The sequence below is a fragment of the Scyliorhinus canicula genome, chromosome 15 (genome assembly GCF_902713615.1).
Source record: "Scyliorhinus canicula chromosome 15, sScyCan1.1, whole genome shotgun sequence".
NCBI lineage: Eukaryota > Metazoa > Chordata > Chondrichthyes > Carcharhiniformes > Scyliorhinidae > Scyliorhinus > Scyliorhinus canicula.
In genome coordinates this window covers 87,623,754-87,650,001 of record NC_052160.1, presented here as the reverse complement: position 1 = coordinate 87,650,001, position 26,248 = coordinate 87,623,754, and the positions used below count along the sequence as shown (strand labels likewise).

At 47.3% G+C, this 26,248-nt stretch overlaps 1 protein-coding gene across 1 annotated transcript in view; it reads left to right on the top strand.

Annotated features, from left to right (window-relative positions):
- The first annotated feature begins 603 nt into the window (after positions 1-603).
- LOC119978769 (bile acid receptor-like) overlaps positions 604-26,248 on the top strand; it is a 185,180-nt gene continuing 159,535 nt past the window's right edge. The window contains exon 1 of the mRNA XM_038820628.1: positions 604-926. The gene's annotated coding sequence lies outside the window, so the exon portion shown is untranslated. The remainder of the gene's footprint in view (positions 927-26,248) is intronic.

Sequence of the window (26,248 nt, the reverse complement as noted above, 5' to 3'; positions counted from 1 at the left end):
CGTGATGAACTGGCAGGCAGGCTCACGACTGCAAAGCATTATACTGCCGGTTAGTGGGAGGAGCCATGGGAGGAGCCATGGGTGGAGCCCAGTACAAACTCCTCATCTCCCCCTATGGGCAGAGCCGCGCAACTGCTCGTATACCGAGCTAACATGAATATAGCACATCATATAACAGTGTGAATTTCGCGGAATGTGATTCACCACAATCTATCTCAGATATGTTGATATTTTTCCACTCAATGCTCTGACCAGTTAATTTTATGTCAGTGCAACAACAAGGTGTTGTGACAGCAACTTCAAATCAGGCTGGGCACCCTGTTAAAAACTCCAGATTTGAGTACCATGGTCAGAGATGTGGAAACACCGAGTTTGACCGTGAACTCTGGATTGTGACATCCCCTAATGTCCTCAAACATTCCGAGAATTACATCTTTTACTCAAACTGACCAAATTGGGATTTGTTCAAATTTTTGGCTGGGATTTGATGTTTGGCACTGACATTATATAATGAATAGAAAAATAGTTTTCTTCTCGTGCACTGCTTGCCTGTCTTTACCTAAATGAGTTGGTTAAAAAAAAAGTGAAGATTTGAAAACAGGGTTTTAGAAGATAAACATAATTTGGAGATCTCTGTGACCTGCTTCTGGACAGCAATGATGAGCCAGTTCTGTTTGATTTATTCTCACTAGGGGCTGCCCTTTCTCTGACCCAGGAGGGGGGCTGTGTGGGAAGCTAGTTAGTGAGATAGGCCACTAGTGCTGTTCTGCAGAATGTCTGGAGCCAGAGTGTTTGCAAAGAGCCTCTGATAAATAGGCAAAAAAGGCCTTGCTCGCTCCAGCTGGACTTCAGTGACGCTCAGAGATCATTGAATCCTCATGTAACAACTCAGCAGGCAGAAACGTCCTGTGCTCCACCAAATACTGGTAAGCAGAATTAAAAATCTACATTTTTATTTGTAATTTGGATTTTAATTTACTTTTGGTGAATTATTTAATATACAGTTTAAATTGTGGATACTATTACAACAATATCAAGCTTAGTTAACTCAATGAACTTCTGAAACTAAAGGTAACTAATTTATGGGACATGTGAGCAAACAATTAACAATGGAATTAATTGAAGTTATGTATTATTTAGCCAATGACATGGGATAATAATAATCTGATGTATAATGCTCATGTAACATTTAGCATATTCAGTTTGCCTGCTCATAATGTTTTATTAGTTGATTACATATTTGTTGGACAGGACAACATTCCCAACATTACAGCGATGACCATGATTGAAAAAAAGTTCTCAGTTAGATGTAAAGTGCTTTCGGATTGCCGGAGGTGGTAAAAGGCGCTAGTTAAATGCAAGTTCTTTCTTTAACAAAGCATTAACATGGATTGTTAACAAAGGAGTAGCGTCACGGTCCTAAAAGACCAATCAGTTTGTAATTCGACTTGAATTTGCTACTGGTGATATTGGAAGAGAAATGTTCACCAATCATTCTTCTGTCCCCTGTTTTAAAGCACATTAATCCAGAACAGAGAAGTCAGATGAATACATAAAGCTTCTGCTCACCTTTCCAACAGTCAAGTCAGGTGGTTGTAAATCAATCTATATTTAATTTCTCTAATTGTAATATGAAAAGAGTTCTTCATTTTAGCTTAAAGATTTTCACAAACCACTACTTCAAAGAGTAAAAGGTACATATCTAAAGAGTTAAATTCAAATTCCCAAAGTGCCGACATTAATTTGTAAAGTTTCTTATTCTCTGATAATATAGGATATTTCCACTGTACAATGCTAGCCAAGTACTCAAGAGGAGAGAGAATATACCTAATGCCATCAAGAAACCTACATCATCCCACAGTGAATTTAGAAACCATGATAAGGTTCAAAGAATTATTTGATACCATTAAATAAACAGTGCCACACAGTTGCTGCTGTGCTATTGATGTGAAAGGCAGCCATAGTTTGCAGAGTACTTGTGAAAGAACACTGCTAAACATAATGACTGATGAAGTACCCTCAAAAGCTAAGAGTTTTTTAATGTTTATTGTAATGCAGGATAAGTCATGGGCACAGTAAAAAATACTATCTAACACAACAAATGAAGCTTTGTTTAGTTATTGAGAAATCTTGATCGAGGGCCAAAGCCCACAGTACAGGAATCCACCAAGGTTGAAACCAGTGGAATGAGTAAATGACAAGTGGAGTTGATTTTTAAAATCCCTTTATTGAATATAGGAAGAAGGAAAGACTGGGGCTAGATTTGATGGATCAGAATTCTCCGGTCTTGGGAAATACTAGGATTTGCCTCAGGTTTACAACAATGACAGTGCACCGAAGAGGAAGAGTAATAAAGTGATGTAGACTTTAGTCGGAAGAGGAACAGAGGACTGACTGAAGATTTATCAACACATATACAAGAAAGTGTGCAATAGAAAGTAAGAGTCATATTAGAGTTGGGAGATTTTTTTTTCTTCCACCTAATTAGGAGTGTGAAAAAAGTACTGGAAGAATCTCCCCAAGTATGAGAGGCATGTTCAAGATTTGGACCAAATAGAGAGCCAAGAGTTGTAGATAGGCCATTGCATTCTGTTGAGTGACAGCTGTGTTTGAGATAAAGGGTGAAATGTTCTTTATTTTTTGACAATGGGTCAAGTCAGGCGGGAATCTGCCACACTGCCAACATGTCCAAAAATCCTGGACACGGGTCCCACAATGTCATGCTGGAGGAGTGGGCTCTGGATGAGCCCACCCCACCAGCAACCTTGACCCCTGGCAGATTCAGTCAGCCCCGATCTGAAAAGAAGAAAAATAAAACAAGAAACACAAATGCCCCACAGACCTCCCCCCATGGACTCGGGAATTCCCACTCCCCCACGGACTCAGGATCAACCTCTCCCCCAGGAAAACTGCCCCACCCACCGCGGACACAGGATCCACCCCTCACCCATGGAACCCATCCACCAACGGACTAGGGAATCCCCACCTCGAATGTCCCCAACGGAAGTCCCCCCAACAGTGCCCTCTGGCAGTGCTGGGCAATAGACAGAGATAGGCTGCTAAAATGGGGAGAGACATGGAAGATTTATTTTAATGCAAAAAAGTGTGAAGCGATGCATTTTTGTACCAAGAATGAGAAGAGGCAATTGAACTAAATTATATAATTTTAAGGGGATGTACACAAGTAATTTAAAGTAGCAGACAAGTGGAAAAGACTATTAATGGAAGCATTGGGATCCTTGACCTTATTCATAGAGATTAGCAAGGTGGTTATGCTAAACCTTAATAAATCCTGGTTGCACCACAGCTGGAATTTTGTCTTCATTTGGGGGAACCATTCTTCAGGAAGGATGTTATGTCCTTAAAGAGGATCTGGAAGAGAATTAGGCTGGAATCCTCTGTTTTGAGGCTAAGTGTAGTGAGGGACGACACCTTTCCCACTGGCCAGAATGATGCAATCCCGTGCCAGATTCTGTTTTGGAACCTCATTAATTATGCACGGGTGAGTTTCCCTCTGATTCTCCTGTGGGCTGGCAGCTGATTCGACTGCCCACACTCAGTCGGTGGGCTCCAATTTCCTGGTGCCATATTTAAATATCAATTAAACACACTCACATCAGCCTCTCCAGCCCAGCTGTCTTCACAAGACCATGTCGGATATCAGATACAGAGAGGGTAAAGGCTAGCAGCCTCAAGGAGGTCTGTCCCTCAATTCAACTACCTTCCCCCTGAGCCCATCACCAGCGAGGTGCCTGGGCTCCATTTGGGCATCGAACCACCTCATCTGGAGTTTTCATCCATCCCCTTCCAGTACAGGATGTGGTATCCCTTTACCCCCTTGTTTGTGAACTTTTCTGCAACCTTGTCGGGGTCCAGCTGCCTTCCCCTTGGTCTTCCTTGTGCCTTTAATTGTTTTTCTTCTTCATCCACCTCCTTGTCCCTCTTCCAGCTATCACCCCTCCCGCCCGCCCCTCCCTCCCCCCACAATCGCACAGCCCTCCATCCACATTTCCCCCTTCCTTTGTCAGGCCATTCCTGCCCCAGCCTCATCCCAACCTGCTCCCAGGTCAAACTTTGGACCTCTGTTATGGTGGCGCATGAGTCGCAGCGCAGTCCTGTCCAGATAGACACTGGTGTGCGGTGCCGGAAGAGGGAAACCCCTGTACTTCCCATTCTCAGGCACAGCACTGATCCAACTCGGTGCTGTAAGAGAGTCCTTGGGTCCAGCAGCATGGTGCTGTCCATGAAGATCAGTTTGGCATAGGGATGGAGGGCAGGAACTGGACTTCCCCAGCAGACTAGTGAACAGAGCATCAAGAGCAGTGCAGCACTATGGCAGAAATGTTGTTGCACTCACCTCAAAGTCTCTTGCAGACTGAGGATCACCTTCTGCATGCCAGCCTTCCACTCTTTAGCAATCGGGTTTTAGACCAACATAATTCCATGCTGTTCTGACACAAGATTGGAAGGCATGACAAGATGCCGGCAGGCAGCTGTTTTAGTGAGCATTCCTGATACAAATGCCAGGCAGTGGGAAGACCGACCCGCCAATAACCCTCCATTGGGAGGACTGCAATGTAGTTTTACTCTGGCTGGTTTCCAACTTTTTGGCTCCCACTAGATACTCTGCCCGTCACCAAACCTGCTGTGGGCGGGACAGGGGAATTCTGCCCTCAGTAGAATAGTATCCAGGATGAGGGACTTCAGTACAAGGAAGAGACAGGTGATACTTGGGTTGCTATCCTCTGAGTAGGGAGGATTAGGAGAGACTTGATAGAAGTGTTCAAAATCATGAATGGCTTTGATTGAATGAATAAAACAGAAGGGTCAGCAACCAGAACCTTTTTATGCGGCAAGCTATGAACTACATTGCTTGGAAGGGTGGTAGAAGCAGATTGAATTGTAACATTCTTCAGAAAATTGAATAAATATTTGAGGGACATCATTTAGAGCAATGGAAAAGAGCAGGGGAGTAAGATTAATTAGAAAGCAAGCACAAGCATGGTCTGCCGAATGGCCTTCTTATGTGTTATAGACCAGACCCGGTGTTACTGGCAACCCAGGGTCCCCACTTTCAGGAAGTATCACGAAGGGGGTTGCAGGCAGGGGGGGTGGGGGGGGGGGGGGGGGGGAGTGAGGGGGTGATTGTGATTACTCTGTCATCTCTACACTGAACAACAAATTTAAATAGCAAATAGCATAAAAATGAGCAGCATAACTTGCAGTATGTAATATATAATGTAAAGCATGCAGCATAAAACATAGACCATGCAAAGTCTGTTATATATAATAAAATTGTATATAGCTCACAGTACGTAGGGTGGGATCTGCGTTGTATAATGCACAGAGTGTGGCAATTATTGTTTCCATGTAAAGCACATTGTGCTTAATATAAAATATACAGTAACTCCAATCTCAATTGGCACAGGATGGGACAAGCACAGGCGGTGTGTTATATGGTGTGTGTGATAACTCAGTTGTTTAAATTGTGCCATTGGTATCTGACAGTTCCCTTTCACTGTGCCCAGGTCAAGTTCATGGAATTATATCAGATTTCAGCAGTATGTCAGTGACAAAAACATAAACATGCACTGATTTATCTGGGTAAAGAAAGACATATTTATAAGGTGCTGTTCACTAGGACTTCCCAAAGCATTTTATAACTAGTGAAGTACTTTTTGGATTATGCTCATTGTAATGTAAGAAATGTGGAAACCGTTATTTATGCAATAAAGCCCCACGCGCTTAGTATTTTTGGGGGAAAATTCTGCCCATATTGGTCTGTATCTTATCACCAGGAATAGAGATGGAGAAGTTGGGAAATGGGAGAGAAGAGTGGGAGGGAGACCACGTGAGTGCTAAGGAAGGATGGAAATTGGATTTAAAGTGGTGAAACATTCCATTTCAGAGATTGGGAAGTAGCACCGATACAGTCATCAACATATTAGGAAAAGAGGTGAGGGAGAGGCAGGATAGGACAGGAGCAAAGAGTGTTCCATGAATCCCATGAAAAAGCACTCATGGCTAGGGTTTCCATAGTGACATCTTTAATTTGGAGAAAGTTGATGAAGTCAAAGGCTAAGTTGTTCAATGGGTTCCATCCCTCAGAAAAGATATACTTGCCATCGAGGGAGTGCAACGGAGGTTCACTCGGCTGACACCGGGGTTGGCGCGACTGTCCTATGAGGCAAGATTGGTTCAACTGGGCCTGTATTCACTGGAATTCAGAAGGATGAAAGGGGATCTGATTGAAATGTATAAAATCTTAACAAAGACTAGATGCAGGGAGGATGTTTTCCCTGGTTGGAGAATCAGGGGACACACCTCAGGATATGAAGTAGACCACTTAGGACGGAGATTTGGAAAAGTTCCTTCACTCACAGGTTAGTGAACCTGTGGAATTGTCTACCACAGAAGGCTGTGGAGGACAAGTTATTGAATGTATTCAAGAAAGAGATAGATAATGTTTTCGATTTTAATGACATCAAGAGGCGTGGGGAGAAAGCAGGAATATGCCATTGAGATAGAGGATCAGCCATGATGATATTGAATGACGGAGCAGACTCAAAGGGCTGAATAGCCTATCCCTGCACCTAGATTCTATGTTGCTATGAAACAAGTACAATCAGGTTGAGGAGGAAAGTGTTGTTTGGGGACTGGTTGGACTGCAAAATGAGGAAAAGCAGTGGCACAACATATGATTAGGATCTGGAATGCACCACCTGAGACTGTGCTGGAGGTAGATTCAATCATGGCTTTCATTCAGGAATTGGATCACTATCTGGAAAAAAAAATTGCTGGGTTACAGGGAAAAGGTGGGGGAGTAAACACTAGGTTGATTTCAAGAAAATTGAGAACGAGAAGCACAGATTTGAAGCGATTTGCAAAAGAAGTCATTGTGATGTGAGAAAAATCGTTTTCACACAGTGAGTGGTTCGTGTCTGGATTATGCTGCCTGGAAGTGTGATAGAAGCAGGTTCAATATGGGCAGGTTCAAGAGGGCATGAGATGATTATTTGAATAGAAACAATGTGCAGGGGTACAGGGAAAAGAGAGGGGATTGGCATTAAGTCATTATGCTCATTTTGTTTGGAGAGCTGGTACAGACACGATGGGACAAATGGCCTCCTTCTGTGTTGCAACAATTCTGTGATTCTTACAGTAGGCCAACATGGTCACAACAAGCCAAATAACCTCCTTCTGTGCCGTAACCACCTATGATTCCATGGTGGGGGTGTAGAGAGATTGGACATCCATCGTGAAACTGGAAAATGTAAGGTTATTGATGAGCAGATGAAGATGGTTGGGCCTCGAACACCTTGAGGAATTCCTACAGTGATGTCCTGGAGCTGAGATGGTTCATCTCCACAAACCATCTTCCTTTGTGCCAGGTATGACTCCAACTAGCAGAGATGTTTCCCGACTCTCATTGACTCCAGTTTTGCGAGGGCTCCTTGATGCCATACTCGGTCGAATGCTGCCATGATGTCAAGGGCAATCTCGCCTAGCCTCTGGAGTTCAGCTCTTTTGTCCATGTTTGAACCAAGGCTGTAATGCGGTCAGGAGCTGAGTGACCCTGGTGGAATCCAAACTGAACATCAGTCAATTACTGATTACTGCTAAGAAAGTGCCACATGATAGCACCGTTGATGACCCCTTCCATCACCTTACTGCTGATTGAGAGTAGACTGATGGTGCGGTAATTGGTCGGGTTGGTATTGTCCTGTTTTTTGTGTGCAGGACATACCTGGGCAATTTTTCACATTACTGGGTAGATGCCAGTGTTGTAGCTGCACTGGAATAACTTGGCTAGAGGTGCGGAAAGTTCTAGAGCACAAGTCTCCAGACTGGTCTTCAGTCCTCTAACAGGACTACACAGAGTAGATGCAGGAGGGATGTTCCCGATGGTGGGTGTTCAGAAGCAGGGGTCACAAGCTGAGGATACGGGATACACCATTTAGGACAGAGATAAGGAGAAATGTCTTCACGCAGAGTGTGGTCGGCCTGTAGAATTCACCATCACAAGGAGTAATTGAGGCAAAAACATTGTCTGTTTTCAGAAAGCAATTAGAATAACACTGAGGGCGAAGGGGATCAAGGGATATGGGTGGAAAGTGGGATTAGGATATTGAGTTGGATGATTAGTTATGATCATTATGAATGGTGGAGAAGGCTCGAAGGGTCTAATAGTCTCCTCCTGCTCCTATTTTTTATGTTTCAATGTTGTCATAATATGGGAAAAGGCACATAGCCTTTGCAACATCCAGTGCCTTCAGTTATTTCTTGCTATCACGTGGAGTGAATCGAATTGATTGATAAGTGACACATTTCATGCTGGGGACTTCTGGAGGAGACTGAGATGGATCATCCATTCACACTGCTGGCTGAAGATTGTTGCGAATACCTCAGCCTTAGCTTTGGCACAGAAGTGCTGGGCTCCCCCATCATTCATGGCTGGATGTGACATGACTTAGATCTTTTCTGTTGGTTGTGGGATCACTTAACTCTGTCTATCATTTGCTGCTTATGCTTTTTGGTAGGCAAGTAGTCCTGTGTTGTAGCTTAACCAGTTTGATGTCTCATTTTCAGGTATGCCTGGTGTTGTTCTTGGTATGCTCTCCTGCACTCTTCATTGAACCAGGGTTGATCCCTCGGCTTGGTGGCAATGGTAGAGTGGGGGATATGCCGGTCCATGAGGTTGCAGATTTTGGTTGAATACAGTTCTGCTGCTGCTGATGGCCCACAGCACATCATGGATACCCAGTCTTGTGAAGACGGGACTTTGTCTCCATGAGGACTGTACAGTGGCCACTCCTACCTTTGCTGTCATTGACAGATACATCTGCAACAGGCAGGTTGGTGAGGATGAAGTCAAGTAAGTTCCCTCACCACTTGCCGCAGACCATGGGCAAGGTTCTCCGGCCTCCCAGCCACCTGTTTCCCGGTGGCGGTAGGTAGCGTGCCATTCACTGGCAGTGAGATTCTCTGATCCCACCGCTGTCATTGCGAATTCCCATTGAAGCCACCCGACGCTGCTGGGAAACCCACGGTAGGAATGTGCTACCAGTGGGACCAAATAATCCCACCGGCACGAACGTCTGGAGAATCCTGGCCCTTGTCGAGCATCTCTGTCCTTTAGAACTTGACCAGCTCAGTAGTGGTGCAACTGAGCCATGCTTGAAGAACACTGAATTCCATTGAGTATATCCTGTACCTTTGCGACCCTCGATTCTTCCTCCAAGATGTGCCCAACATGGAAGAGTCAGCTGAGGGGGTAGAGGGTGCAGCATGTGGTAATCAGCAGGAGGTTTCCTTGCCCATGTTGACCTGATGCCATATAATGTCTAGAGTTGATGCAATCTCCTCCCAACTGTGTACCATTGTGCCGCCACATCCACCCAGGAATGATGAGGTGCAGTCCAGGACATTATTTGTAAGGTATGATGTTAGCAAGGAGGCCTTCACAGGGCCAAGAGGGTTGGGGTTGCCTTTGTTGTTTCCAGTGCCTCAGTCAGTGCTGGGTGGTCCGTCCTTTTTCTTGACTTTGTCATGGTTTGACACACTTCAGAAAGCAGTTAAGGAGCAACCACATTGCTGTGGAGTCACATCACATGTAAGCCTGACCAGGTAAAGACAGCAGATTTCCTTCCCTATCGGTCATGAGTGGGCCAGAGTCGACAATGGTCGTTATTAGAGTTTTGATTCCAGATTTTTTAATATTGAATTCAACTTCCACCACCTGTCGTGGTGGGATTCGAACCTTGGTCTTTGGATTACTAGTCCATTAACAATACCTCTACGTCATCACCTCCTGTAAACACCACAAGCCCATGACATTGCTCCATTTGTGCCATTCAGCGTAGTTTTGTTCCATGCAGACAAAGTGACTGAATTGAGATGGCTCGAGTTTATTTTATGCAGAACACTTGTAATGAAAAAGGTAGAGAAAGACTTTCAGCCATTCATATATGGATTTAACTTGAATCCTGAACCTGGGATAAAGGTCAAAGTTTTTATGCACTGCATCACCTCCAATAAGTAAATTTACAAAACATTATAAAAACAGTTTAACTGTCCATTCAACTTTTTTGCTTTGGGAAATCATGTTGAAAGTAGCATTTCCACTGTGTTTACATATATACCAGCCATTGTATTTCAAAGCTATTCAGTGAATGTGAGCATTACGGGATTTTAATGTGTTAAGGTGATATACAATTGCAACGTTAAAAAATATATTATAATACTCAGCAGAACAATCTATATTTATTGCAATTATTGTTGCTGTGTATGATACTTATTTATGTTATTTTATCGTTTAATGTTCAGTGAGCATTTTTGGTTTTTGCATTATTTTGTCCATCGGGCTCTCATCACAGTGAATTATTCTACAAATATACCCATAAATAATGAAAGCAAAGTGAAATTATGGCCATTCTCAAGTCAACAGCTGCTCTATATCTTAAAGAAGTTTATATAAGCCTCAATAAAGTCCCCAGAGGATGGGAATGAGTCCCCAGAACAAAGCGACTCTTTAGTTTGGCACAATTTGCATGAATTAATGAACATTGCATGTAGGCAAAGTACTGATGAATGGTGTGGGAAATGGAAAAGTCACACTTTGTATAGAGTGTGCATGTGTGTGGTGCTGCTCTGAGATTGTGGATTGAATGGACTCTGGGAATTATTTGGAGGAACTCTGATCCCTCATAATCCAGTGGGGAAGAAAGCATTTCAGCAAAGACTAGAAAGTCATGTACATCAGTTATTATCAGTCACTGGGAATATAAGATTTTCAGGCATACTAATACTGAAGCCTAGAAAGGCAACTCCACAAGTACATTCATGTTTGAAATTTAAAGTCCTCCCTCGTGCCAGGTTTCCATGGCTGACGGAGGTATTTAAACAGACAGAAACGTGACAGGAGAGGACTCCGCCAGCTTTCCCTCACTGCCCCAATGAACCCTGTGGCTGGATGGCTCACAGATGCTTTTCTTGTCTCGCTACCAATTGAGATCCTTCGATGGGCAATGAATGCCAATTTAAGGCCCTCATCCTGCCAGCAGTGGGCGGGTGACTTGCTGTGCAAAAAACCTGAAAGCAAACCCAATCGGGGTTGATTGTAGGCACTGGGGGTTGGGTGAGGGAAGAGTGGGGAGGGATGGTGCTCTCTCGTTCAAAGGCACAGCATTTGATTGAGGGATCTGGCATCATGAAGTGGAGGGCTGCTGAGAGACAAACTCCTACCCCTGCTATCGACTCTGCTCCCCCCCACCTCACAACTCTCCTCCTGCCATAACTCACCTGTATTTGGTTCCATCAGTGGTCCTGAGTGTCGACTGGGTATCGAGCTGGTCGTAGCCACCAGCGGAGCTGCTAAGCAATGATGAGCTGTGGCCTCTGATTGGCCGGCAGCTCTTGGTGGGTGAACTCTGCACCAAGAGTCCTTGGTACTGGGGCAGACTCTCTGCTGCCAATTTTGGTGTTAATTCTTAGAAAGTGGGGCTCTTTTATGACCAAAGTGGGGCTTATGCTGACAGCAGACAAAACCTCCATCACTGCCATTAGATACCATTGGGTACTGCCTGATAGTGACAGCAGGAGAGTTATTCCATTAATACCGTCAATCATAGAATGGTACAGTCTTAGTCAACTATTTGGCGCACCAAATTTATGCCACTCCCTTGTCCTTTCTGTAAATTCCTTCCACCCATAAATATCTATCCAATGACATTTTGAAAGTTACTGCTGCAATAAGCCACGTAGGCTGGGGTTTGTGTCCGGGGGGGGGGGGGGGGGGGGGGGGTTTGTTGGTTATATTGTTGTGTTTTTGTTTTTGTTGAAATTTGAGGTTTAAAATTCTTAAAATTATAAATGCCTCAATAAAATATTTTCTAAAAAAAAAAGAAATTTACTACTGCAGTTGTTTTTAGTATCGCTTACCCCAAACCCCCAACCTCACCTTCCACCAATCCGCCCATGAAACCACCCTTCGCAACCTCCCCCGACTCCACCAACCCCCTGCCTTACCTTCTACCAGGAATACATTTCAGGTCAATTACTCATCTCTGTCTCCTTTGCAAATGAATCTAATTCTGTGTTTTCTGTTTACTGATCCTTCAATCCCTGGGAACAGTTTCTACTTAATTACTATCGCAAAACTATTTATGATCCTAAACATGTCTATGAAATCTCCCCTTCCCCTTTTCCATTCCAATGTGAACTAAGCCAACATCTCTAGTTTCTCTTTATTATTGAAGCCTCACTCAGCCACTCCAGTAAATTTGCTTTGCACCATCTCCAAGACCCCAATACTTTTCCCAAATTTACTCTGCTTCATATTTTGGAACTTTCCCATGCGATGCCCCATTTCCGGCTCACATAATTTACTTGACATTAATACATATGAAATGAAATGAAAATCGCTTATTGTCACAAGTAGGCTTCAAATGAAGTTACTGTGAAAAGCCCCTAGTCACCACATTCCGGCGCCTGTTCGGGGAGGCTGGTACGGGAATTGAACCGTGCTGCTGGCCTGCCTTGGTCTGCTTTAAAAGCCAGCGATTTAGCCCAGTGTGCTAAACCAGCCCCTCATTATCAATATGCGCCTCATTTACCAATAAAAAATACCTTAATTAACATTTGGAAAGGCTAAATGCAACTATTGCTTGTCTTACCCACAGTCCAATAGGTTTAGTGTATGCACATAGCACAATACCAAATAACAATCCCCTAAAGAAAAGTTAAAGCGGCTTTCTACGTGGACTTTGCTTGCTTCAGTTTTTCTCCAGTTGATAAGCAGTGTCTGATCTTTGCAGTGAGATTATGATGAGTCACTTTGGTGTAAAATCAACATTTACTGTGTCAGATAAGAAGCTAGTCCTCCACAAGCTGCACCTTGACACACTGCATTCTGTTTGTAAAATTAGAAATCCTTCATCCGTCGGAATCCTCAGTACACATGGTCATTGTCTATATCAATACTTCATATTGTACAATTTTTGACAATATCCTTTTGTTGGTCACCTCTTATTAGCTCCTTACGGATTTGCCTGAGATACAAAAGGTTGCAGTTTCAGGGAAAAGTGTTGAAGAAGAGTGAACGGTGAAATCCAAAATAAAATGCTTTGTGATATTTGAATTATTGTAGATTAAACTCATGAGCAGGAACAAATCCTGCAGTGGTGCTACTGAAATGCAGGAGGGGCAGTAGCCCTGCTGCTGCTATGTTCTGTTGCTGATCCTATCTCAAGTCCTAGGGATGGGTCATTTTAGTGAGTGAGGACATAGATATATAGAACAGTACAGCACAGAACAGGCCCTTCGGCCCTCGATGTTGTGCCGAGCAATGATCACCCCACTTAAACCCACATACCCGTAACCCAACAATCCCCCCATTAACCTTACACTACGGGCAATTTAGCATGGCCAATCCACCTAACCCGCGCATCTTTGGACTGTGGGAGGAAACCGGAGCACCCGGAGGAAACCCACGCACACACGGGGAGGACGTGCAGACTCCACACAGACAGTGACCCAGCCGGGAATCGAACCTGGGACCCTGGAGCTGTGAAGCATTGATGCTAACCACCATGCTACCGTGAGGACCTTCAACCCGAGTGGTTCAACAGAAACTCTCAATCCATATATGAAGTCAGAATGACACACTGTGCCTCTGAGGAGAGCCAAAAGACGAAATCACACTTCGGGGAAAGTTAGCATCATTTACTTTCTTCCTCCTTGGGAAACACGTCATGACATTGCTATTTTCACTTTTTGTGAAGGATCCTTTCTCAGGATGATGACATGATCTTTGTGTGCTCTCAATACATATAGGTTCTATTAGGGTGCTTTGTGCAGAATTCTTGGGAGTAACGTGAGAACTCTCAGATATGCCTCCACAGTCTGTTTAGGTCAGGACCAGAACTCCAATTTTGGTGACGATCACAGACTAGAACCCAACTATTTGCATTTGGTAAAACTGTGAGAAAATGTTACTGCACCACAGGAGTGATAATGCCGACCTAGATAGCTTTCATATTCAAACAAACTTTAATTTGAACACAGAATTAGCAACAAAGAAGTAGCTTCACAGTTAGCAGTTACAACGTCTTGGGCTGGATTCTCTGCCCCGCTGCACCACATTTCTGTTTTCCCCCTCCCGCGGGATGCTCCGTTACGTTGGCTAGGCAATGGGGTTTCCTATTGTGGGGCAACCCAGCGCCATCGGGAAAACCGTCGGCTGCCGGCAAAATGGAGCACCCCACCGGTGGAGAATCCAGCCCCTTAACTTGCTTCCAGAAACCTGCCTCTATATTCCAATTAAGCAGCCCCATATATTTTAAATACCACTTATGTATAAAGTTAACAACTAGGTTTTACTTGCTTATCTTGGTGCAGAGACCTTGGAGAGAGAAACCTTTGAGGACCAAACTGAAAATACTTCTGCTCAGCTTCTCACTGCTAACAAGGGGGAACTACTTTTAAATGCTCTCTCACAACTCACTCCCAGTCAACATACAAGAATGAAGTCGTGCAGATCTGCTACTCGCTTTGGGGATGCCGACCTGGCCACGTTTCTGGATGCTCTGGATGCGGGATGGGACATGATGAGCTGGATTCTCTGCACCCCGACATTGAAATTGCTGCTGGTGTCATGGCAGAGAATCCAGTTTGATGGCATAATTGAGACCGCCGTCGGTTCCGCGATTCTCTGGGCACCAAAAATCGGCGTCACTGGGGAGTACGCCGCGCTGCCGGGGGCTATTGCCAGAGGCCCTCTCTGACATTCTCCGTCCCCGACTGGCCAAGTTCCCGACGGCATGGAATGAACCTGCTATTTCCGGTTGGGATACTCGCGTGGCAGCTGTGGACTGAGTCCGCGGCCGCCCTGGTTGAGGGCGGACAGATCGGAGGCGGCTGGGGAATTAATGTGCAGGGTGTGAGGGTCGGCCGCGCAGTCAATCGGTGGTCTCCTTTGTGGTCTACCTCTGCGGTCCAAGTCCGCCATGGACCATGGCGCGGCCGCCGGAGGTCGCCGCTGTTCGATTGCGTGGCCTCTGACCCGGATGTGCAGGGGCCCGTATCTGCAGCAAAAGCTGCGAGATTCACTCCAGATGCCTGCTATCCTGCAGGGCTATGAATTCGTTTCACGTCTGGCCGTATTTTCAGGAGTAAAACCCCACGGTTTTGACGCCAGCGTGGCGACAGTCCCAGTAATGGAGAATTCAGACCCATGTTCCCAACAGGGGGTCAGAGGACCAGTAGCAGGTTCGCCAATACCACCTGGGAGGCAGCAGCTGCAGCATGACCAGGAGGACCAGCGTCCAATGTAGGAAGAAGACCAATGACCTCCACCGAGCTGCAAGGCTAAGGTACCACCTCTCTCCAGGCATCAGTTCCTCTGCCATCCTTCTTGCCAGTCCTCAAAATCCTAATCCCCTCATCCCCTCCCCACAACTCACTGGCATGTTCCTCAGCATCCCCTGGCACCCGCCAGCACAATCCCTTCATGTCCAGTCGCAGTCCATCAAGCGCATGGCTCACAAAGCCTTTTCTTTGCCTGTGCAGGAGAACATAATGTGGAGATGCCGGCGTTGGATTGGAGTGAGCACAGTAAGAAGTCTTACAACACCAGGTTAAAGTCCAACAGGTTTGTTTCAAACACAAGCTTTCGGAGCACTGCTCCTTCCTCAGGTGAAACCTCAGGAGAACATAGCCCACAATAAGCAGGAAAGGGCTAAGATAGGGGAGGAGAACCAGAGATCCGGGTCCGCATGCCCTTTGAGGAATGGGCCTTGTAGGTTGCAGGGTTACCCAGGAGACTACAGTCACCGACAGCGAGGTTGGCCTGCACCACAGAGGTGAAGATCCACTGCCCCTCAAACCAGATGACCTGTCTCAAGTGAGTTGTTCACATCACACAAAATGATTCTTCCCTCTCACTGACCACATATCCATTATCTCGCAGGATTTCTGTCTGATGGGGCCAGACCATCTGGCGCTATCCCCCACCGCTCCCCCATGCCCCACCACCCAAGAGACTACCTCGGAGGAGAGCTCAAAGGAGCCCATCGTCGAGGTATCCCAGCTATCACCACCTTCCACCAGCGCAGAGAAATACACCTCGGTGGGTGGCATTAGTGGACAAGCTTCTGGGGCACAATCTGGCGAGTACCACACAGTTGCTGATGCACATCAGGTGGAGGCAGGAACACCCAAGGCAGTCAGCAGTCGGAGGTCTGCTGGATATCTGGACTCTGCTGAGTCCCGATTAGATGCCGAGATTCTATGTTCCAGTCACTAAGGGATGTGACCCAGCCCCAGGTGGACATTGCTGGGGCACTGTAGAGATTGGCCCATTTACTAAGGAATATCGCCAAGCATGCCGACATCATGATGCAGACAACAGGGAGGTGCATGGCTGGCAGAGCCAGATGACTCAGAGGCCTCTAGAGCTCACTCCATCTGCCCCTCCATGGTGACCCCCAGGGCCCTGAAGGCATCGTCAGGGAGGAGGAAGCGCTGGAGCCCAACTCGGGGCCCACCACCAAGCAGTCGACGGCGGTGTCCAGTTCATCCAAATCCCCCCCTCCTGACAGCGGCACATTTCAGGTGCAGCGGGCACAGCAGCTGGCATGGCAATGACAGTGACATCGGTCAGTTGACCAATGCCCTCCAGCTCCATGCCCTCCAGAGGACATCCACCATGTGCGGAAATCAGCAAGCTGCATCCACCTCTGACTTGCATCCTGGGGACACACCTAGACATAGCAGTAGGCCATGTAAGATCAAGAATATTGAGGATCATTGAGTGGGCACTCGGTGGGTGGGGGGGGGGGGGGTGTATCTGTAGCTAGGGGGAATGGAAATGTCCAACGTTCACTATTTAAACATGTTACACCTGATATATGTGAAGTCTCTGTCACATTAATCATCATATAGGACCTGACTGCACTCCAACCCCACTGTTAACCTCTGCTGCACACCCCCCTCCCCGTCCCCCGGGCACAATGGTCTAAGATCAAAAGTCCCTGATGCAGACCGCATTCAGAGGATGGGTGTGAGCGCACTGTCAGCAGAAGGACAGCAGTCAGACTTTGGCATAAATTGAGGAGCACCAGAGCTTACCTCACAGCAAGTGATCAGCACTTTCCTGCCTTGTATATTGACCAGCTGACAGCACTAACACATGCCCATCACCCTGGCTGATGTTACACAAGCCCTTGGTGGTTGGGACAGGGCAGTCGGGGGAGAGTGGAAAGACTGGAATGAGGGTGGAAGGAGGGGATTGCGGGGGCGAAGGGGGTGAACTGTCGGACAAAGCCTCATCCCATGAGAAATGGGCAAGGATGAGAGCCTGCCTGGTCCTCTGGGCATGTTGGACCCTTGCCGCCGCCTGTCCTCCACTTCTGGCTCCTTCCAGGCTCGTTCACTATCCCATCCCGGTCTGGCTCCTCCTCCTCAGACAAGGCAGGAAGTTTCCTCCTCCTCCTCCAACAAGTCACCCTGCTGCTGTGCCAGGTTGTAGAGGGCACAACAGACCACCACAAAGCGGAAGATCCTCTGGGGGTGTACTTCAGGGCACCACCAGGGCATTCAAGAATTGGAACCGCTTTTTGAGCAATCCGATGCCACACTCAATGACAGCGTGGTTGGCAACATGCGCCTCGTTATATTGGGTCTCTGGCCTCTGCACTGGCGTCTTCAGCCAGGACCTCTGCAGGCACCCCATGTACCCCAAGAGTCAACCCATCATCCTGGGATGGCCCTTGAAGATGTCTGGGACCTCCGAGTGTCCCAGGATGGAGCTGTCATGCACGCCCCCTGGGAGGCCATTACTATTGACTATTGGCTGGGACATTGGGGTGAATGACTTAATTCTTCTTCATGATAATGCCTTAGAATCGTTTAACATCTCTGAGAGGACTGATGGTGCCTTGGCTTAAACTCTTATCTGGAAGCATCTGCAATAGTTAAGCTCTCCCTCAGTCCTGCACTGGTGTCTCAGCCTAGATTACATACACAAGACTTGAATCTGCAACCTTCTAGCTGAGAGGTGAGAGTGCCATTTACTGAGCCCTGGCTAATACCTCAACTTGCTAATGTGTAAAAGGGCGACACATGGGCATACCATCATTTACATTCATATTTAAAACTAAGATAACAAGCAATGTAAGGCATCACTGATCCATCCTGTGCCTGACAGCTGTTAGATTCTGTGCATTGTTACTCGGACAGCAGCATTCCATTTCTATAATACTGGATTAGAAATTCAAGAAACTAGCAAGCATCCCAAGATTGAGTGAGAGAATGCAAACAGTGTCAACATAAACATTAACAAGAACAAAAAAACAAATTTGTTCACAGACTGAGAATTATTGTTGCTTCCCCTGTTCGCCAATGAAAATAACACATAATGCAATTAATAATGAACAAAATAACCGATCCAGTAATCTGACAACATGGAAAAATAATAATTTAGTAAAACGGTTTCAAAAGTCACTATGAAAAATACGGAGTGAACTGTGTTGGAAATTGTTACCCTTGAAGGGAAATTGGAATTTGATCCAAAGCACGATAAAAAAATTAAAGAGTAACAGGATCAGTAAACATTACAAACGCAATAGGTCAGAAGTTCTGAAGAAAGCTAATTTAACAAAATGTGGTTTACACAGCATGAAAAAGAATAGTTCATCTTGAACGAAAATAATACTCTTCCACGTCAGCTCGTGAACAGTACACACTGAACAACAATTGTCTGCGCTATGTATGAATCTTCACAGTACCTTTGTTCATACAGCACACACTGGATAAAAACTCAGTTTCCTCATTGTCTGATTCCTGCACGTGGACAGCACACACTGGCAAAAGCTTCTCTTCATAGTCTGTGTGTATAAGTATCTCCATATGCTGAATAAAAGCTGGCAGTGACCTTTACTACGTCTGGTCCTTGTAAATGCATGTTAGACACAAAGTGAAATCTGAATCCCCTCATTATCTCTGATTTTTATATGTGTGCAGCACCCACTGGGCTGGATTCTCCTCGCCTCCCCTCCAAAATCGTGAGCGACGCGGGGGCAGAAAATGGGCATTTACGCGGGTGGGGGGCCATTGGAAAAGGCCGCCCCCTTCCCCACTCCCCCCCCCCCCCCCCCCCCCACCCCCGCGCCCCCCCCCTCCCTCCCGCGCTATTCCCCGAGGAAAAGTGGCCGAGTTCCCAGTGGCGTGGTTCTAACCACCTATTGACCGTCGGAAACGGCCGGTGGTGGCTGCAGACGGAGTCCACAGCTGCCCTGCTGGAGGGCGGGGGGAATGATCACCAGGGGGGAGCCTCATGGACGGCCAGGGGGCGGCGATCGGGCGTCACGGACCCATGGGCGAGCGCAATTTCGGGGGGGCCTACATTCGTGATGCCTGAGTCCGCCATGTCCCACGGGGCAGCCACTGCAGGCGGCCGCGTGCGCATGCGCGGACTCACGACCGGAAGTGCAGGGCCCCGTATCCGCAGCCAGAGCTTCGAGAAGCACTCCGGGACCCTGCCAGCCCCCTGCAGGTAGGAGAGTCACTCAGGACTTTCTCCGGGAATGTCCAGAGAGATTCGCCAATATTTTTACGCTGGTGTGGGGACATAGCCCCATTATTGGAGAACCCCACCCTGGGCCAGATTCTCCGATTGCCACCACCAACATCGGGATTGGCGATCATGTGAAGAATTGATTCCAAAGTAGGATCCAGGGCAGGTGCCAGTTTGACGCCGATTTGCCAATTGGGCGGAGAATCGATTCCGAAGCCGGATTCAGGGCAGGCATCGGTTTGATGCCGGTTTGCAATGCTCCACCCGCTCTAAACCGGCGTCAGGGAGACACATGCCGTGTGCAATTGCAAGACCATTGGTGCGTCATCGACCGGCTCACACTCGATGCCCCGCTCCCGATGGGCCGAGTTCCTGATGGCGCAAGCCACGTGTGGTCTCAGCCGGTGTCCAGCGCCGCCACACTCGTCTGGGATCCATGTCACTGACCGGGGGCTTCTGCCAGGGCTGGGGGAGAGTGGTGGGGGTGGGGTGGGGGGGGGGTGGATAGGGGGTGGGCTGTGGGGTCGGAGTGGGCGGGTTAGGGTTCAGGCATGGATGGCACCATCATTTCTGGTGCGCTCGGAGCAGGTCACCAGCTCTGCGCACGCGTGGCCCGGGACCCGGCCATTCTCCAGCTGTTTTCCGTGTGAACCGCAGTGGTTCATGCAGCGCCATTGCTAGCCTCTCACCTGCACCGGAATCGCTGAGGCATTCGCGCCGGTTTTCCTGTCGTGAACCACCAGTGATTCTCCGTTGGTGCCAGCACTTAGCCGCTAGAATGGAGAATTCGGCCCTCTGTTTTAGATGGACATCGTCCTGTACATCTTTGTTTGTAGTCTTGGCCTTCAGTTGGGTGAGGTCTTCGCTTTCAGTCTGTAATGGTTTTCACTGTCGATTCATAAGGATCTCAAGACTTTCCTGCACTTTCTCCTGCAATGCGGGCCATCTTCCAAACTCCCCCCCCCTGCCCCGCACCCGCCCCCCATCTCCTCGGTGAAGCGGGCAATGGCACTCCAGGCTTGCTGGACCCTCGCCAGTGCCACCTGTCCTCCAGCCTTTGGCTGGTTCTCCGGTTTCTCCCCGGTATCATCCTCCAGCCTTTGTTGGTCTGGCACCTCCTCATTATTCTCGATCTCCTCCTCAGAGGTGGCCATATCTTCCTCTCCTCCACCTCCAGCGCGTCACCCTGCTGCTGTGCCAGGTTGTGGAGGACACAACAGACCACCACAAAGCGGGCGACCCACTGGAGGGCACTACAGGGCACCACCAGAGCGGTCGAGGCATCGGAACTGCATTTTGAACAGACTGATGCACCGTTCAATGACAGACCAGGTAACCCATGGACCTCGTTGTGCCGGGTCTCCACATCGGTCACCGGCCTCTGTACTGGCATCATTACCCAAGAACCAGCCACCCATCCTGGGATGGTCCTTGAAGAGGCCGGGGATGTCTGACTGCCCCAGGATGTAGCTTTCATGCAGACTCCCTGGGAAGTGTGCACATACGTACATGATCCTAAAGTGGTGGTCGCGCATGAGCTGGATGTTCAGGGACTGGAACCCTCTTCTGTTGACGTAGGACAGTCCCAGATGGCCCAGTGAGCGCAAGGCGACATGCGTGCTGTCTATTAGCCCCTGGATCTGGGACATCCCGACGATAGCGAAGAAACCTGCTGTCTGGGCATCTTGTTGGGCTTCGTCCCTGCCAACGTTTATATAAATTTCTGCCCAGGCAAACAGGGCCTCCGTGTCCTGCCGGATGCACCTGTGGGCTGTAGCCTGCGAGACGCCACACAGGTCTCCGTTCGAATCCTGGAGTGATCTTGAACCATAAACGTTCAGGGCTGCGGTGACCTTGACGGCCACCAAGAGCAGCTGTCCTCCTCCTCCAAGTGGTGCCAAGTCCGTGAGGACATGGCACAGGTGCCGCACCAGCTGCTTGTTGAGGGGGAGCCACCTGCAGCATGTGCTGTCTATCATTCACGCAAAAGACCAGCAACGCTTGTACACCCTGGGTCACCGTGGGCCTCCCCCATCTGCGTGTCACACTGGCCTGATGAGCGGTAGGATTCTCAGTGTGTGCGGAGGGGCCCTGCACATGGGCTCACACTGCTGCTGCTGCTGCCAGTCTTTGGTGCCTAGCCTGCCAACAGATCAAGTTCAGTGGGGTCCAAAATATCGTCCATGCTGTTCAATATCTGTAAGGAATTGGGAGAGGATGTGAAACTGACAAACAGCAATGTCTTCCACCCGAGGACACTCCGCTCCCCCCCCCCCCCCGCCAAACTGGCATGCCCCCCCCCACAGGAAATCACTTAGGATGTGTGAGGTGCTCACTTAACCACGATTGCCAATTCCCTATTAGCAACAGCCTTCAGCCGTATGGCCAGAGGCCTCCGCGGTCAGTGGCAGTTATGGGTTGTCGGTGGACCAGCGTTCTCCCGGAATGGGGACTCACGATCCAGGGGTTAGGATGACGGAGCCACGTGCGGGTCCATGCCCCCAGCAGAGACCCCCTCTCCTAGCTCATTTCCGAGCACAATGAGGCCATTGAATCGTGCCCATAGTGTTGTTAGATAGCGGTGGGGAACTCGCTGGTAGAGCCAGTGGGAAACTCCCAGCAAAATCAGCCACAAATGACACTTAGAAATGTTTCCGTTAAATCATGCCCCACATGTCATCTGCTATTGTTAGGGTTGAAGTTTCAAAGTTTACATATTGTTTTCCTTTCTTTTGTTTTAATACAGTTTGTTTACAAAATAACCAAGCTCTAATTCTCATATTATCATTCCTGGAATTAATCAACCTTTCCGCACCATCTCAAAACTGTAAAAAGTTCTGGCTCTGGTCCAGTTTCTTTGGTGCTAACCAGGCATCCGTAACACAAGATAAAGTTAATGTTATATTTTAAAACATATAGGAATAATACATTTCTGTAAACAAACAGCTGTACTTCCAGAAACTGTTTGGAACCATTCCAAAATCTATGTGTAGGTGACCCTTTTCCCCTGACACAGCACAAAACTGCCTCAAGATATCCATAATAACTCTATACCATGTTATTCCTTTGTATTTTGCAATAACAGGCAATTCAACTTTGTGTCCAATTCTGTTAATGAAATGCTGATTAAAAACTAGGACAAATAGGAGGAGATATAAATCAGACAAATAAATAGCATGACAGCATAGCTTGTTCGCGATGGGACATGGCTTCAGACCAATATAGCAGAATCTGTCTGATTCATACAAAGACTCCTGGTGAAATGAGCTTTTGACAGCCTCAATTTAGTCCTTGTAGATTTTCCCACTTTACACACCTGTCATAATCTTGCACAGGTTGTGGCTAAATTGATCATCTCATTCAGGGAGATGGGAAGAATAACTGGTGCGGGAAATGGAAAATGTCACTCCTTCTGTACTGACTGCTATTCTGAGGTTAGAACATTAATCAGGGAGATAACGGGAGCTTTACTCTGTGCATACTACGTACTATACTTGATTTGGGAGTGCTGTGACCTGACAATGGGCAACAAGGAAAGGTTCCAGTTGTAGTGTTAATGCCCCTTACCCAGAAGAGGGGAAAAGTACATCCGGAGATTGTTTAAAGATTAACGGGCAACTGAATGGTAGGAGAGGATTCTAAAACTATAACTGTAGTTATATTGCGAAATAGTTGCTAAAGGTTAAGCACACAATGTAGACAGGATATGGGGAAAGGTAAACAATGGAGACTTCATATCAATGCTCGAAAATACCCTTTTTCAGTTTTTGTAAAACAAACCATGTGTGAGGCATCATCTCATTGCACAGCCTATGAAAGCCAATCCCCAAATTTAACAGACCAAAAAAGAGTAATTTCAAATAAAGTCATTTATCTTATGTTCATTTGCATGTGTAAAGTGTTGCGTGCTGTTTTAATAGACTTGAATCCAGATGGAGGAGTGAAATGTGCCTCACTGCACCAATTTCCCATCTGGAAAATGGTGCAAAGGAGTTGTCGCTTTGCTCTAATACCGAAGAAGACAGCAAAATATGATCTACATTTTTGCAGTGAGGTCATTGTTGTCTGATGGGACCTCACAAGTTCATAAAATATAGGAGCATAATTAGGCCTTTTGGCCCTTCGAGTCATGTCCGCCATTTTATTATGGCTGATATGTTCCTCATCTGCTACCTACCTACAATGCCACATACCATGACCTGGATTGCAAAATCAGCATCTCCTCCCAAGAACACATAACTTACCAGCAGGAATAGGCAATTTAGCCTCCCAAGCCTCAACACCTTCAATCCCATCCTGGCCTCAATTCCACCGCCCTGCCCGTTCTCCATAACACTTCAACCCATTACCAATTAAAAATCTGTGCAACTCCTCCTTAAATTTACTCACTGTCCCTGCATCCACCGCACTCTGGGGTTGCAAATTCCACAGATTCACGACCCTTTTGGAGAAATAGTTTCTCCGCAAATCTGTTTTAAATTTGCGACCTCTTATTCTAAGATTATGACTCTTGTTTTAGAATGCCCACAAGAGAAAACATCAACTCCACATCTACTTTATTCAAACCTTTTATCATCTTATATATCTCAATTAGAACTCCCCTCATTCTTCTAAACTCTGGAGTGTATAGGCCTAAATTGTTCAATCTCCTCATATGACAACTCTTCAGGCGGGATTCTCTGCTCGCCGACGCCGATTTTGTAATCGGCAATCGGGCGGAGAACCCCTTTTTACAATTGAACCGGGGACGGCTGTTTTCGGATGCTCCGGCCCCTTCAAAACAGGGATGTTATCTGGAGGCCCTCTCCCGATGCTCCGGGTTTCCGACGGCGCGGGACACGTGTGCTCTCAGTTTTCAGGGACGTCGCGTGGCGGCTGCAGACTGTGTCCAGCGGCGCCACAGTCGGGGGGGGGGGGGAAAGCCGTACCACTGGCCGGGGGTGGGGGATGGGGCTTCAGAGATGGCTGGGGGACTGGTGGGGGGTGGTCCAGGGGAGGTGAGGGGGGATCTGGAGGGGCACTATCTGGCAGGTCGTGTCTGCGCTCGGCCGCCGCCATGATGTACGGCTCCACCACTGCCAGTCGTTACCGTACACATGTGTGGCCACGGAACTGGCCATTCTCCAGCACTGCTGCTAGCCCCTTACCGGTCCTGGAATAGGTGGGGGTTCGGCGCCGATTTTGGCGACGTAAAACACCACAGTTCCCACACCGGCGACGACAGTATCGGACAATCAAGCCCCTCATCCCTGGAATCAATCCAATGAACCGCCTCGAAACTGCCTCCAATGTCACTATGCCTTTCCTCAAAATAAGGGGACCAAAATTGTGCACAATACTCCAGGTATGGTCTTATCAATACCTTGTATAGTTGCAACAACACTTCCTTACCTTTATACTCAATTCCTTTTGCAATAAATGCCAACATTCCATTTGCTTTCCTTATTTTCTGCTGCACCTGCATTTCTGTGACCCATGCACAAGGATATCCAGATCCCTCCAGAGCACCCCAAAGTATCTTCCCATTCAGATAATAAGTTGCCTTCCACTTTTTCAACCAAAATGCATGACATCACACTTATCCACATCAAATTCTATCTGCCACATTTTGGCCCACTCTCCTAACCCATCAATATCCATTTGTAAGTTTCTTATTTTGTCATTGCAACTTACTGTCCCACCTATTGTTGCGTTGTCTACAATTTTTCCTATTTTTTTCGGATTGAGTGCCTGAAGATTGAACATCAAGATCTTCCAAATGTTTCAAGTAAACCTTCTCAGCTGGTGTTTACATTCAGCATCAACAATGCAACATGCCTCATGTTGAAGGTGCCTCCTTGCATGGTTCCTTGCCACGCTGTCTTAGCATGCAAAGACTCACAGTCAAAGTATCGTCCTGCATCATTGACTTTGTATATATATGTGGTTCTGGAACCCACCTCTGTATTCACCTGAGGAAGGAGCTGAGCTCCGAAAGCTATCTTATTCGAAACAAACCTGTTGGACTTTAACCTGGTGTTACATAGAACATAGAACAGTACAGCACAGAACAGGCCCTTCGGCCCTCAATGTTGTACCGAGCCATGATCACCCCACTCAAACCCACGCATCCACCCTATACCCGTAACCCAACAACCCCCCACCCCTTAACCTTACTTTTTAGGACACTACGGGCAATTTAGCATGGCCAATCCACCTAACCCGCACATCTTTGGACTGTGGGAGGAAACCGGAGCACCCGGAGGAAACCCACACTCACACGGGGAGGATGTGCAGACTCCACACAGACAGTGACCCAGCCGGGAACCGAACCTGGGACCCTGGAGCTGTGAGGCATTTATGCTAACCACCATGCTACCGTGCTGCCCGTAAAGACTTGTAAGACTTCTTACTGTGTCTTAGCTTCAGATCTGCAAAAAGGGGGCCAACCTCTGAACAGAATGCCATGTGGGTGTACCATTAAGAAATGGATGTTTAAGCAATGTACCTTTAAGAAATGGAGCAGCTCATATTACTGAAGTGATGTCAGAGGGTGGGGGGAGCTGAGCTGAGCTCACTTCTGCTTTTGGTTTCAGGTTTGAGGAGAAAGCTGGGAGTGTTTGTGTGTTTTGCAAAAAGCTGCAGGAAGAAAACACATAACTGGTCTGTTGATGTCTGGAAATCCAAAGTATATTG